We start from the raw sequence: 13,043 nt of genomic DNA, 5'->3' as shown, positions 1-13,043 counted from the left end.
ACTGTAAACGTAAAAATCAAAAAATCTCATAGAAGCCTAGGCAAAATTTCACTTCGGATAATCGAATCTCAAAAAAAATGTTTTTCGTTGTATTTTTTTCTTGTCCAGCCCTAATCATCTCTAGAATTTATAAATCCAAGTTGGCGGCCAAAATAACAGTGATGAAATATTGAAAAAAATGCTTTTTATATTGTATTATGAATTTATCTACCCAAATCTGACTAAAATTGGGTCGCAAAAAATTAAAAATAGAATTTAAAAAACCAAAAAAAAAAGATTATTTTTGTTCATGATTCGATTATCCGAAGTCCCATACAAACCTTCGGATAATCGGGTCTTGACTGTATTTGTCTACAGCAATTCTGTACGAAATCGGCATTTTTTAAATTTTTGTATTGTTTAATCCGTCTTATTTTTTTCTAAATTGCTGATATGTTTTAGGGAACATCAAATGACAACTTTCCAGAAATTTTTAAAACGGGCAAAAAATCTTTGATCAAGTTATGAAATTTTGAATCAATATTGATTTTTTTCAAAAAATCGAAATGCAAAAAATAAAAAAAATGCAAGAAAAATCGAATTACTGAAATGTCAGAGAATTTCTCTATATTATACATATTTTTTCTTTGACACCGGCTTCGAGGTACAGCCATCTTTAAAAAACGATATACACATTATTTAAATAACTTACGCCCTTCATAAATGTCATTCTTGAATGTAACTTGATCAAAATATTTAAAAAGCTAATATAGGCCTAGGAAGGTCTATAAAGCTTCATTGAAATCGAAGAGGGTAATAAAGTACCTCAACAAATCCTGATTTGGGCTGGAATTGCTCTTTATTAGGTTTGTTAACACATGCAAGTGATGCAAATATGACATCATAAACTCATAATTTAGATTCATAAAGTGACGGTTATGTTAAGCTCAACAAAATCTCTGTCCTCAATCCAGAACGATCCATTAGCACTTTGTAGCGAAAATCTCCGCGAGAACCACAATGATTGCGCGCGACTTCCATTCTTTCCCTTAAGTAACCCAATTGTCTGCGGCCAATCCGGTCTCCATTTCAGTGCCGAGCCCATAAACTCTGACGGTGAGAACGATGAGTTGAAGTTTCTCAGAGGATCGTCTCATCTCTACGGCTGACGACTATCGCTTTGAATAGGTCATAGGAACTTCTGCCTAGCCTGTGGATCGTAACCTAACCTATCGCAACTCTAGTTTCTATTACATAGACAATGGGGGACCCCGCTTGACTGACTTCAGAACTTTGCTAAAGGCTTGGATTCGGTCTTTACCTTCAGAACCACGCGAGACTCGTCGCCGTTTTCTCCTTGCTGCTTCTCACCTACCACGGCAGTAGCAGGCAAAGCGACCTAGTACAAGTCGTCTAGCGATGCCTCCTGAGCCGGTCTACAAAAACAATTTGCTGGTGACCAGAGGAATCTACCACAACTTGTTCTGCCGCTTCTCGTTCGTTAATTCTTCTAGCCGCTGCCGCCGCTTTTCTTTCCGTTGACGTCTGCAGCAGGCGCTTCTTCTGTACAGGTTGCTCACCAGGCAGAACGACGACAACTTGCGCAAGCTTTCAGTGAAGATCTTCAACGACGGTTTTCTTCCTCCACTTGTCGTATTTTTCTTCCGAAAGGGAACACCACTTTTTCTCCCCTTCTTCTGCTGTGTATTCTCCTTTTCTCTGTTATCCCTCGATGCACACTGGATCACCTCACACAAAAACAGACCCTTGTGAATGCTACAACCTGAAGTCTCTTCTGCGGTTGTATTTAGCTGGGGGATCTCTGTTATTAAGCAACACACAACGCGCACCACTTTGAAGAAGCGTTTTCCACACTTGGTTACCTCCTCTTCAATTGTAATACCTCAAGCTCGTAAATTTTTGCACAAACACTCGTTATTTTCGCGCAAGTACCGCTGCTTTCAGCGCAGATTCCTCGTGGAAGCACCCTGGAGAGTCCAACAAGTTTCTCCAGCTTTCCGTAAAGCACCTCACTGGCACCTTAAACCTTATCCTAATCGTAAACCTGAAAAATCCAGGACACCGGAATGCACTTAATCCCAATGCACCAAACTGCACCTACACACCCGCAAAAAGCACTTCTTCTTCGGTAGAAAGAGAGCAGCACCTGGAATAACCGACAACACACACGCTATCCGTGTACAAGAGAGCACCGTAGACCGCGCGCGCGTAGCACAACGGAACGCTTCCAGCTTAAACTCGCGACTGATCGACGTCGGGCGTCGGGTGTTGTTTGTTGCACGGACTCGACCTGTTGAGACGTGTTTCTCTTGGGAGAGAGATGTAAAGTTGGGTGGTGTTGGTTCGACTTCGGTTTGCTTTCTGGGTGGAGGATAAAACACCGATTCATGCAAAGGTGAATCTGCCGGGTAGGGATGCCGAAAAATGAGTAAATGTTACAAGGTAGAATAATTTTGGTGTATGTATTATCGATATAAATGAAAAATAGTTCTCGATAAAATTTTATAAAATATGAATTTTCCGATTTTTTTATATCTTAACACTCAAACGCTCGGGTAGTCATTTGCCCCTATTTTTTTTTCTTAAAAATCTCATAACTTTTGGTAGAATTGACCAATTTGGATGCTTCCGGTTGCAAAAGATCCAGATTTGTCTATATTTTGAACTGTCAGATGGGGGACAAATATGGTCCACTTTTACCGGAGATATTCCGGATTCCAGTGGGGTACCTCGACCATCCGATTTGGGGTTCGGGTCAATATAACAATAACTTTTTCACATAACAATGCCGGAAATGATGCAAAACTTCAAGGCATCATCTTAAAACATCATCCTGCATAGATACATGACATGGTCAAGACCTTCGGGCACCGAAACAGGTTCCAACCGGAAACGGTTCACTGAGCTGATGTAAATTGGTCCCCAACAGGAACCGGCTCCGGTGCCCCGTAGGACTTAACCATGTCAATTATTTTTGCAGGATGATGTATTAAGATGAAGCCTTGAAGTTTTGCATCGTTTCCGGCATTGTTCTGTGAAAAAGTTATTGTTATATTGACCCAAACCCCAAATCGGATGATCGAGGTACCCCACTGGAATCCGGAATATCTCCGGTAAAAGTGGACCATATTTGTCCCCCATCTGACAGTTCAAAATATAGACAAATCTGGATCTTTTGCAACCGGAAGCATCCAAATTGGTCAATTCTACCAAAAGTTATGAGATTTTTAAGAAAAAAATAGGGGTCAAATGACTACCTGAGCGTTTGAGTGTTTGAGTTATCTTGATCTCCAAAAATGCAAGTTTTGCAAATCGAATTGACTTTGCTTTGAATTTTTAATTAGGATGAAACCTTATACATGCATTCCCTATGCACGGAGAAAAAGAGTTCCGAAAATCGTGAACAAGCGTTCATGAAAATGGAAACCACGAACAAAGTGTTCAAATTCCATGGTACGTTTTTCAAAAACGTATTTACCATGCAATTTGAACACTTTGTTCGTGGTTCCCAATTTCATGAACACTTGTTCACGAATTTGGGAACTCTTTTTTCTCCGTGTGTCGAAAAAGCCACTATGCATCATTAGGGTGCAATATGGTTGTATGGGAAAAAAATAAAGTTGTCCAAATTTAGTGAGCACAGCACTTTTTCAGTTCCTTTTGGTGCCCTAAACAACTTCCCAAAGTTTGGTACCGATTGGTTTAGTCCTCACTTTGCGCAAAGTGATTCAATTTTACATATACATTTGTATCAAGAAATCCATTTTTTTGGATTATTCCACGTTTCATGGTATATCAAAACCGGACTCTTAATCGGATGCTCTGGAATGTGCTCTACAACTTTCCCGAGAGAGTATGGTGCTAGCTTGCTCCTAAAAAAGATACAGCGTGTTCAAAACTCGTCTAAATCGTGTTTTTTGCTCGAAAATCACGTTTTAGACGAGTTTTGAGGACGCTATATCTTCTTTCAGGAGCAAGTTAGCACTGGGCTCGGTTTGTAAAATTTCTGCTCTTTTAAATTTAATTTATAAAAATAATTTCAACACGCTAGAATCACGAGTAGCCCTTGTTAAGGGCTTGAATATTTATGTTGGATATTTCAAAATGCTGGACTTGATTTCAAAGTGTTGTATACATTGAAAAATGTTAATCAAAATTAAAAAAGTACAGAGTTAAAACTCTCGAAAAAAAATTACAAATTCTTAAGAATTACTCTTTGACAAAATAAAGTCTTTGCTTTGCAAGCTTCTTTTTCTTTTAAATTTTTATTTTCTTTTAAAAACCTTTCAAAATCCTACAAATTTGTCTTATAGACATTCCAGAAAGCTATCTTGTCCTGAGATGCAACAACAAAAATAGGTTTAAAAACAACACTTGACTTTTAAATACTAGTATCTTAGGAGTTTGATCCGATTCTCAATTTAAAAATTGCAAACATGTGTAACATTTTCAAATAAAATAAAAGGTATTCATTCAAGTAACCAGGGATGTGGAGTCGGAGTCGGAGTCGGAGCCGGAGTCGGTGGGGTCGGGTCTTTTTGGGGACCTGGAGTCGGAGTCGGAGTCGGAGTCGTCAAAACTCGAACAGCTGGAGTCGGAGTCGGAGCCGGAGTCGGCTAAATTTTATAAGCTGGAGTCGGAGTCGGAGTCGGAGCCGAAGATTTCTGATAACCCGGAGTCGGAGTCGGAGCCGGAGTTATCTTAAATTCAACAAAAAATATGTTTTTTTATTGTTCAGTAATTCCTATATAACAGCTTAATTTACAAAACAACATATATTTTTAATTGATTTATCAGATGCCATTATGTATTTGAAGCTTTTTATTGTGATTGAAAAGCTCTAATTGTGTTATTACACTATTATCACTAAATGATAACCTCTTACCCAAGTATGTAGTATCATAATTCATAAAATGATAAAAATATTGGTTGTGTAGTCAGACTATATTTATGTTCCCTTTCAATTAAAATTTGACCAAATTTCATCCAGTTATTTCTGAAAAAAGTACACACAAAGTCATCTTTTACCCCGATAGCGAATGTCTTAAAGGCAAGGTTGAAAAAAAATCTCCTCGAGCGAATAATGATTACCTGAAGAAAGGCCCTCTGAGTATGCTTTGATCTCGTTTTTCCTGACTGCCACTTGATCGCTGGGTGTGGCAGAGACGAATAAAAATTTGAATGATTGGGTTTAGTCATCAACTTGCTGCGATCAAGATCCAATCTTGCCCCTTTACTGCCAGCAGTCATTGGTTGTTACAATCATCGACTGCACTCTTGACGAATGACAGCTAGTCGTGTCAATTTAAGAATAAAGACTATTCTCAGCAGTCTTATTCGTGGGGTGTGACAGGCAGCGATTAATCGCAAAATTAATCATAGTCGCCAGATTTTCAACACTGCTTAAAGGTTTTAAGTTACATCATTTTTTAGGAAAAAATTACGAGGTACATAAAAAGATTATAAATAGTAATCACTGTTTTTGAAATCGAAAAAGAGTCACTGACAGTTTAACTTTTGTAACAAATAATCAACGATAATAACAATCTCTTACTTGGAACTCAACATGCGCATTTTGTTTATATCTGAGTACAAGAAAATCAAAGTGTTGCATTTAAAATAATTTAAACTAACAAAAAATGTCAAAAGTAGTTGCAACAAATTTGAAACAAACATTGATTGTTGATGTTGATGTTGATTTTAGGTTAACTATTTTGATATCGTTGCAAATTATCGTTGAACAAATCTCAAGAATTCAGTACAAAAATGAACTAATAAAAAAATGTATAGAACAAAATATAGGATTTTAATTTATTTTTCAAATATTATAAATAAAAAACACAGAATCAAAATATTATCAACTGGTACGAATTTTCTCAAACTGTATGTCTTACGCCAATATGACGGAAGGTGACAATCATTGCAAATCAATGTACCTTAAAAAATGAAATATTTGTGACCTAGAAAATATTTTACTTGTGGGTATTTGTTTTTTTATTATATTTTAAGTTTTTTTCATATATTTTGATGGAGGCGCAAGATCATCCATAAAGCTTCGTTTTAGTTGAAGATTCACGAAGTATCGTGCACCTCCTTTTCAAAGTATATAAAATTTTAAAATTAAAATAAATTCAAAATTTCCAGGCTAAAATATTTTTCATGTCACAGATATTTGAAAAAGCGTCTTTTCCACGAAGAAATTGTTTAGATACATTGATTTGCAATAATAATCTCCTTCAGCCATGGCGCGATGTCCATGTACGTCTTAACAAAAAAAAAAAACAAAAAAAAGTTTCGTTTAAAATTGTCATTTAAAAAACAAGGTGCCTGTAACTGTGCTTCTTACAAATGTCAGCCTGGAAGTGAGCAAATTGAATTTTAATGTTCAATAGATCATTAAAGCCAGATTTCTTTTAGTTATTCATTCAAAAATAACAATTTAATATTTAAATTTATTAGCTTTGAAAAAAATATTTTCAAATTTGAGGTTAAGCAAGTAAATCTAAATTTACTTTCAAAACTGTGCTTCTCAAAATGCCTCTAAAACTGAAGATATTTTTTGATTTCTGTTTCCATAACGTATGAAACTTGTAACTTGAAAACTTTTTTCCGTTTATTTACTTTACTTTACTTTTACTTAACTTATTTTTCTTGAGAAAAACATGACGCTTAGAGAGTATTTAAATAATCCTATTTATCAATGTTTTAAAAATAATTAACTAATAATAGATAACTAACTTTTGAAACATTTAAAAACATGTGGAGTCGGAGTCGGAGTCGGAGCCAACCATTTGTTGAAAGCTGGAGTCGGAGTCGGAGTCGGCTAGAGTTGGTAGGCCGGAGTCGGAGTCGGAGTCGGAGCCAACCATTTGTTCAAAGCCGGAGCCGGAGCCGGAGTCGGAGTCGGAGTCAGCTAATCTGAGAAAGCCGGAGTCGGAGTCGGAGTCGGAGTCGTTTGAAATATGACCCGACTCCGCAGCCCTGCAAGTAACTAATCATTATGATTGTACATTAAAAAAAAACTAAATTTTACTTTTCTACCAAAACAGTATTAAAGAAATTTCGTTATTTCGCTATTCATTATAGTGGCGGAATAATCCAAGCTTGAATGGCCCAATTAACAGTTTTGATTCCATTTAAAATTTGGCTTGGACGCTCGAGTTCGCAACCAATAGGAATCAATCAATCATTCAGCTACTTTTAACTAATTAATTTATATAATTTATAATTAAATATTATACAAAAACAGTAGGTTATTTTTGTTCAGTGAAAGTTAATTTTTTAGACTAATTTTAATTAACTTTTTTTTATTTTTAGTACAATTGGGTCCTAAATTAAACTAAAATTTCTGTTATAATTCTTCACAACGATAATGCTTTTTTTCTGAGTACAATGACTCTTTGTACGACCGCAAAGGATTTAAAATAGATATGTGATTCAATGTTAAAAATTAACTTCACGTTCCTTCTTGACAGGAAGCATCCTGTTTGACAACTCGTTCCAAGGGGTCCATAGTTGATTCATCGTTAAATGAATCCTTGTCAATTTATTTCTCATGCATTTAAATGAAAAAAGGGATCAGAAATTGGTTTTAATCGATTTTTTACCGTTGTACATTAAAAATTACATAGGGCTTTAGGACCCTATTGACGAAAACTTTTTCCGGAATATTCAACTTTTTGACTATTTTTGGCACATTTTTAACTGGACAGCTAAGAACAAAAAAAAATTCAACAAAATAGTTGTAATATAAAAATCATTACCTTGGAAAAAAAAATGTTTGAAAAAAAGATTGTTCAGATGCCTGGTACCTGATGCCTGTGCCTTTTTGTGAGGTACTATCAGTAGGTGGTCCTTTGGCTTGTCCAAATAAAATAATTAGGGGAAATTCTCGTATGTTTGGCTGGATAAGCGATCGCTCCTAACTCCATCCAATTCGCTGATTTTCAATATTTAAACAACTAATTTTGCAAAACTTTTGATAGAAACTTGCTTGCTCACTTCTTATTGAGCTATTTATCACTTGATTTCAGTTGAAAACGCGTTTAATTAGCTTTAATTGAATGTCAAAGTTCTGACCTGCCAACATTAGAGGCACGCTGGAATTAGATGCTGTTCCCCTACCTGATGCCTGTGCCTTTTTGTGAGGTACTATCAGTAGGTGATTCTTTGGCCTGTCGAAATAAAATGATTTCTTTCTTGTATTTATTTGATTTTTTCAATAAAAATAAACATAAAAGGTAAAATTAGATTATAGAGAATTTTTCAAATGACAATTTTAAACACCTCTAATATCACATACGCCACACACCTGTGGATTCCTCCACCACTCACGCACACACACGTAAACTAACATGTTCCTCCATGATACACTTGAGTGAACATGCAACAAGCCAAATCTACCGTAAATACTCTTTGCCACGACTCTCTCTCTCACTCACGTGAATACATGGTCACATCACCATGTTACGTGGTACAATGTACTTGTGCAACAAATGTTCCTCAGAGAGAGAGAATACCAACAGTTCCGACTTTTACAGCCATTCCGTTGCGACGATCTGCGAACAAACCGGCAAATCAAACAAGAGAGAGAAAATCGATCGATGGAATGAACTTCGTGATCTGTTCGGCGACGATCGAGGTGTGTGCAACGATGCGTGACTTCCACCACCTCACTTCATACGCCTATACAAGTCTGCCAAAAAGAGATGAATGAACTGTAAACATTGTTCATTCTTCGCCAGGTTGGCGGTAGAGTTGTTTGATTTTTTAATGCCTCGTTATCAATCAATGTTTATCTAGACACGGGCCCAAGCCTGCATGCGTAAAGTTTCAAATTGAGCGTGGGTGTGAAGGAAATTTTTCATTGACGATGGGACAGTGCCAGGGCTAGGTAATCCTTCTGATAACAAAACAGTGTTATCAGTGTGATGCGCGTTACAAAATGATAAACTTGAACTTGATGTTGTTTGCGCTATAAATACTACTGTTTGAAATTTTTATCGATACTGCAAATTTAAGATAACAAATACATTTATGAATACTTAGAGAAACTATTTCAAATGGAAGTAATTCTCTGAGACTGGTGACATTTGACATGATAAATATTAGTTTTGTTTATTTGTCACGAGCTTTGCATACATAATTGTTATATCTAGGGCTAGTGATATTTCGCAATTTCGCAGGGGCCACGTATTCCGTGAAATTTGCTCTTGGCCAAGGTTGAAAAACATGTTTTCTTTGCTAGAAAAAAAAACCCTCTGATTCTTGGTCATGATACGTTTTTAACTGACTATTTATTCGTGTTTAATATTCGATTTGAAATAAAATATGAGCCAATTAATTTATAAACAAAACGAATTTGTAGAAATAGACAAAATTCTGACATTTCAAAAATTGTACTTGAATTTATATGTATTTTGTTAAAACATTTAAAATTAGTTTACTAAAATAAACATTGATATTTAATCTCAAAACCTAAGAAACAACCGAAGTGATGGTACATTAGACGTTAAAATAACATGTGAACACATTTAATCTGATTTTAATAAGGAAAACTAAGATTATCAAAGTCGCCCCGGAATTTAAATGAAAGTTTTAAAGGCCGCTAGTTTTTTAAACACTATGATTATTTTGTTTTCCAAAAATGGTTTCAGTAGCTAAAAATAAAAATATTATAATGATTCTTTAATTTCTCAAATTTCAGTAAATAATAATAACTGTACCGTCAGTGAGGGTGACTATGGGTCAAAAACAATGCATCTCTCGTTATTTCTTGATAACAAAATTAATTTAAATAACATCGAAAATCATTCAACGTAGATTAGTTCTAAGATAGTTTACTAACATTTTCTCAAAATATGGTGGATTTTGATGAACACTACCTTAAATGCCAATAGTTTGAAAATTTACCCAATCTCACCCCTTAGAGGGAGTGACATTGGGTCAAATGAAACTAAAATGATGCTCAAATACAACGATATGGTGAAAACAAGTCATCCAATAGTGTTTCTTGTTCGAGGGAATCGTATTGACACGCTACAATGTTTGAAGTCGCAATTTTCAAACATTTGGGTAGTTTTCAAGCAATTTCAACAAAAATATTAGAAAAATGATTTTTCAAGAGGTCATTTTTGGCCAAAAACGAACCTCAATTTTAGACAGCTGCCAAAATAACAGGATTTTTTCTAGGAACGAGATTTTTTCAGCAAAATCATCTTACGATGTCCCTTACACAACCCTTTTAACAGAATTCAGTTTTATTGAGATGAACCTGAGGAATGGTAAAATCCGTAAAAAACACTTTTACCCAATTTCACCCCCCGACCCAATATCACCCCCACAGACGGTACGTAAACAAAACTGTTTTTTTATTCAAATTTCAGAAAATTGAACTCAATCAAATTTTTTAACGTGATTATATTGTGTTATGCCGTAAAATATTGTGTCCTGGACAATTGCTATTTTTTTAAATTTTAAATTTAACTGTACACAATTGTTCTAAAATAACGCATTTTAACAATTACGTTTTAAATTTACGTTTTTCAAATGATTTGAAATTGAAATGCCTAGAAATTTCATTTTTGGCCGTGACAAATCGCTAACTTCAATTATGTCCATAATTAAGTTTCCACACAGATTTAAGGGGTGATCAAGATTATAAAAAAAAATCCATGTAAATGTCTGTATCTTAAGAAACAATTTTCCAATCGAATCTGTATTTCGGCACAGCTGTAGGAAGAAGGAAAGAGAAACAGTAGTTGCACAAACATGCCTTTCAACTTTTTCGCTGCTCTTTTTAACATCCAAAACATTTTTTTAGTTTTATTTTTGGAAATGTCTATGATGACCAAAATTGCCATCTAATAAGCTTTGGCACAAAGTGTTCAATGTGGTTTGCAATGGCAAATTTTTTGAAAAAATAGTAATGTTTGCTAAATATTAAAGTCATGCTTTAACAACATTTTTTACTTTTTTTTTAAAAAATTTATGTTTGTAATAGAAATATATTTAGCATTTTTTTATTAATAACATTTTTTGAGGTTCGGATGATTTCTTATAAATTAAAAATAAATTATAAATTAATTATGTTTTTTTAAATCAAAATAGATCAAATAAATTTAATTGATTGATTACAATCGTTGAAAAAAAAAAAGGAAAAATAAATCTTATTTTTTTATATTATCAATAAATAAGGTTGGTACAAATATTTTTAAAAGTTTTTGTCATGTTTTGAAAGTTTGTTTGAATTTTCACAATCCATTTTTTTTGTTACATATTGGTTTGTTCAATCTCATTAAATTTTCTTCAATCTTTTCAGATTTTTTTTACTAAACCTTGTGTAAACATTTAATGTTATAAAATAACACTTTTCGAAATTATGTTTATTCATTTGTTAAAAAAAAATCTAAAAGTATTTGGAAAATAGAAAAAGAGGCATTTTAATTGTCTGAATATTTTCCTAAAATTTCATATTAATCTATTACAACGTCAAAATCTTGCTTGTATCGTGTTTAGCACTCAAAGGCTGGACCCACACATATTGCTTTCTTAACAGCAAAAGAAGTAAAATATTAGTGAACGATTAATGTATTAGAAAATAATTCAATTCAATTTCATCCAAAAAGCTGGGATTAAATCATTTGAATTGAAAATTATTCAATTTAGGCAAACTTTTTGTTCATCCTCCTCAAACAACGCCAACATACCGAAATTTATTTCCTCTAATCTCTCTGAGCAAACTTAAACCCACTCATCACCGCACCAGCCTTATTTCTTGCTTTAGCTAACTGTAGACAGGTGTTGGAACCTACCGAACCATGGCTTGGGGCCTTTTAAAGCAGAACAAAAAAAAAGCAGAGCTCAAGAACCCGCTTCGGGCTAAAAAAGGGATTTAAATTCTTAATTAGCGTTTGTGTTGTGCATAAATTATTACTTTACTACCAGTCCACAATTGCTCACTGGGGCTGGTGGCCGAGACATTTCACGAGGCACTTTCCTCTTGAATTTTGTGTCTTCTGGTTTTGGGTAATATTTTTCGGCTAATTGAGCGTGCGTGTGCCCATTGTTAAGCTCGTTTGATTTTATGCACTATTGAATTCATTGACTTGAGAGCTGCTTCGTCAGGGCGCCCTACCTTAACAAATACGGTACATTTCGCTTCTGGAACACGATCCAACTCATCAATTTCTTACTTTATTATCACCTCAATAGACATCAATCAATATTCAAGGTGGGTAGCTTAAGCCCCGATGGACACAACACGATGATGCATTTTTGCTGTCGATGTTACTTGCATTAAATATCACTCACAGTTTATGCAACTTGCATCAAGATTTGACGCGACCACCAAAGACTTGATTGTTTTTTTTTCTTATGCTTCAATAATTTTGCACCCGCTCAGAGACAGGGTGCGATTTAAGGATTATGTAACGCAAACGGTTCCAATGTTTAGAGGAGAGGCTAAAACAATTTGTTTCACCAATTACAATGCTAAAACAGTCCTACCGAAACAAACAAAGTAAAATTGCATTTCATCGGATGGATGCAACAAAATGGTGCACCACTGCGCTTTGGAGCGAATCATGGAGTAAAACATTTTCGATTAATCACTCATCTTTTAGGGGAGAAACTGTATATTTATGTAACTTTGGTAACTTTATTCAACTTGGCAGAGTGTTGTTGGACAAATGTGCAGCTTAACTGAAAATATCGCCTCTTTTGCCACTTTTTCAATTTTAAAATCAAGGATTGATCAAAAAATTGGAGACTTGTACGGAGAAGACTAAGGTGGCATTTTTTTTTATTTTTTATTTTTTGATTCAAAATCACTTCCTTTTACGGCCAATTATGTAAGTGGATTTTCTCAAACCCCAAACCGTTTAAGCGCCAAATAACCAGTCCAAACTTACAAGACAACAAACCACGACATTGCCCAGCTGCTGGCCCGGAGCCCAAGTGGAATTTCGCGTAGCCCGCCGGCGCGCAACTTACCAATCGCCAATTTCAATTATGGAGTCAATTTTCAGGAAATTATCGGCACC

At 35.0% G+C, this 13,043-nt stretch overlaps 1 protein-coding gene across 3 annotated transcripts in view; it reads right to left on the bottom strand.

Moving 5' to 3' along the window:
- LOC6038935 overlaps nucleotides 1–2,237 on the bottom strand; it is a 285,422-nt gene extending 283,185 nt beyond the window's left edge. For 2 of the 3 annotated variants that reach the window (XM_038253311.1, XM_038253312.1), the window contains exon 1: nucleotides 1,301–2,237. The gene's annotated coding sequence lies outside the window, so the exon portion shown is untranslated. The remainder of the gene's footprint in view (nucleotides 1–1,300) is intronic. The other variant, XM_038253310.1, reaches the window with a different exon arrangement.
- Nucleotides 2,238–13,043: the final 10,806 nt, after the last annotated feature.

Source organism: Culex quinquefasciatus, chromosome 2 (assembly GCF_015732765.1).
Source record: "Culex quinquefasciatus strain JHB chromosome 2, VPISU_Cqui_1.0_pri_paternal, whole genome shotgun sequence".
Classification (NCBI taxonomy): domain Eukaryota; kingdom Metazoa; phylum Arthropoda; class Insecta; order Diptera; family Culicidae; genus Culex; species Culex quinquefasciatus.
The sequence above is the reverse complement of the archived record's forward strand: the minus strand, read 5'-3'. Positions and strand labels throughout refer to the sequence as shown.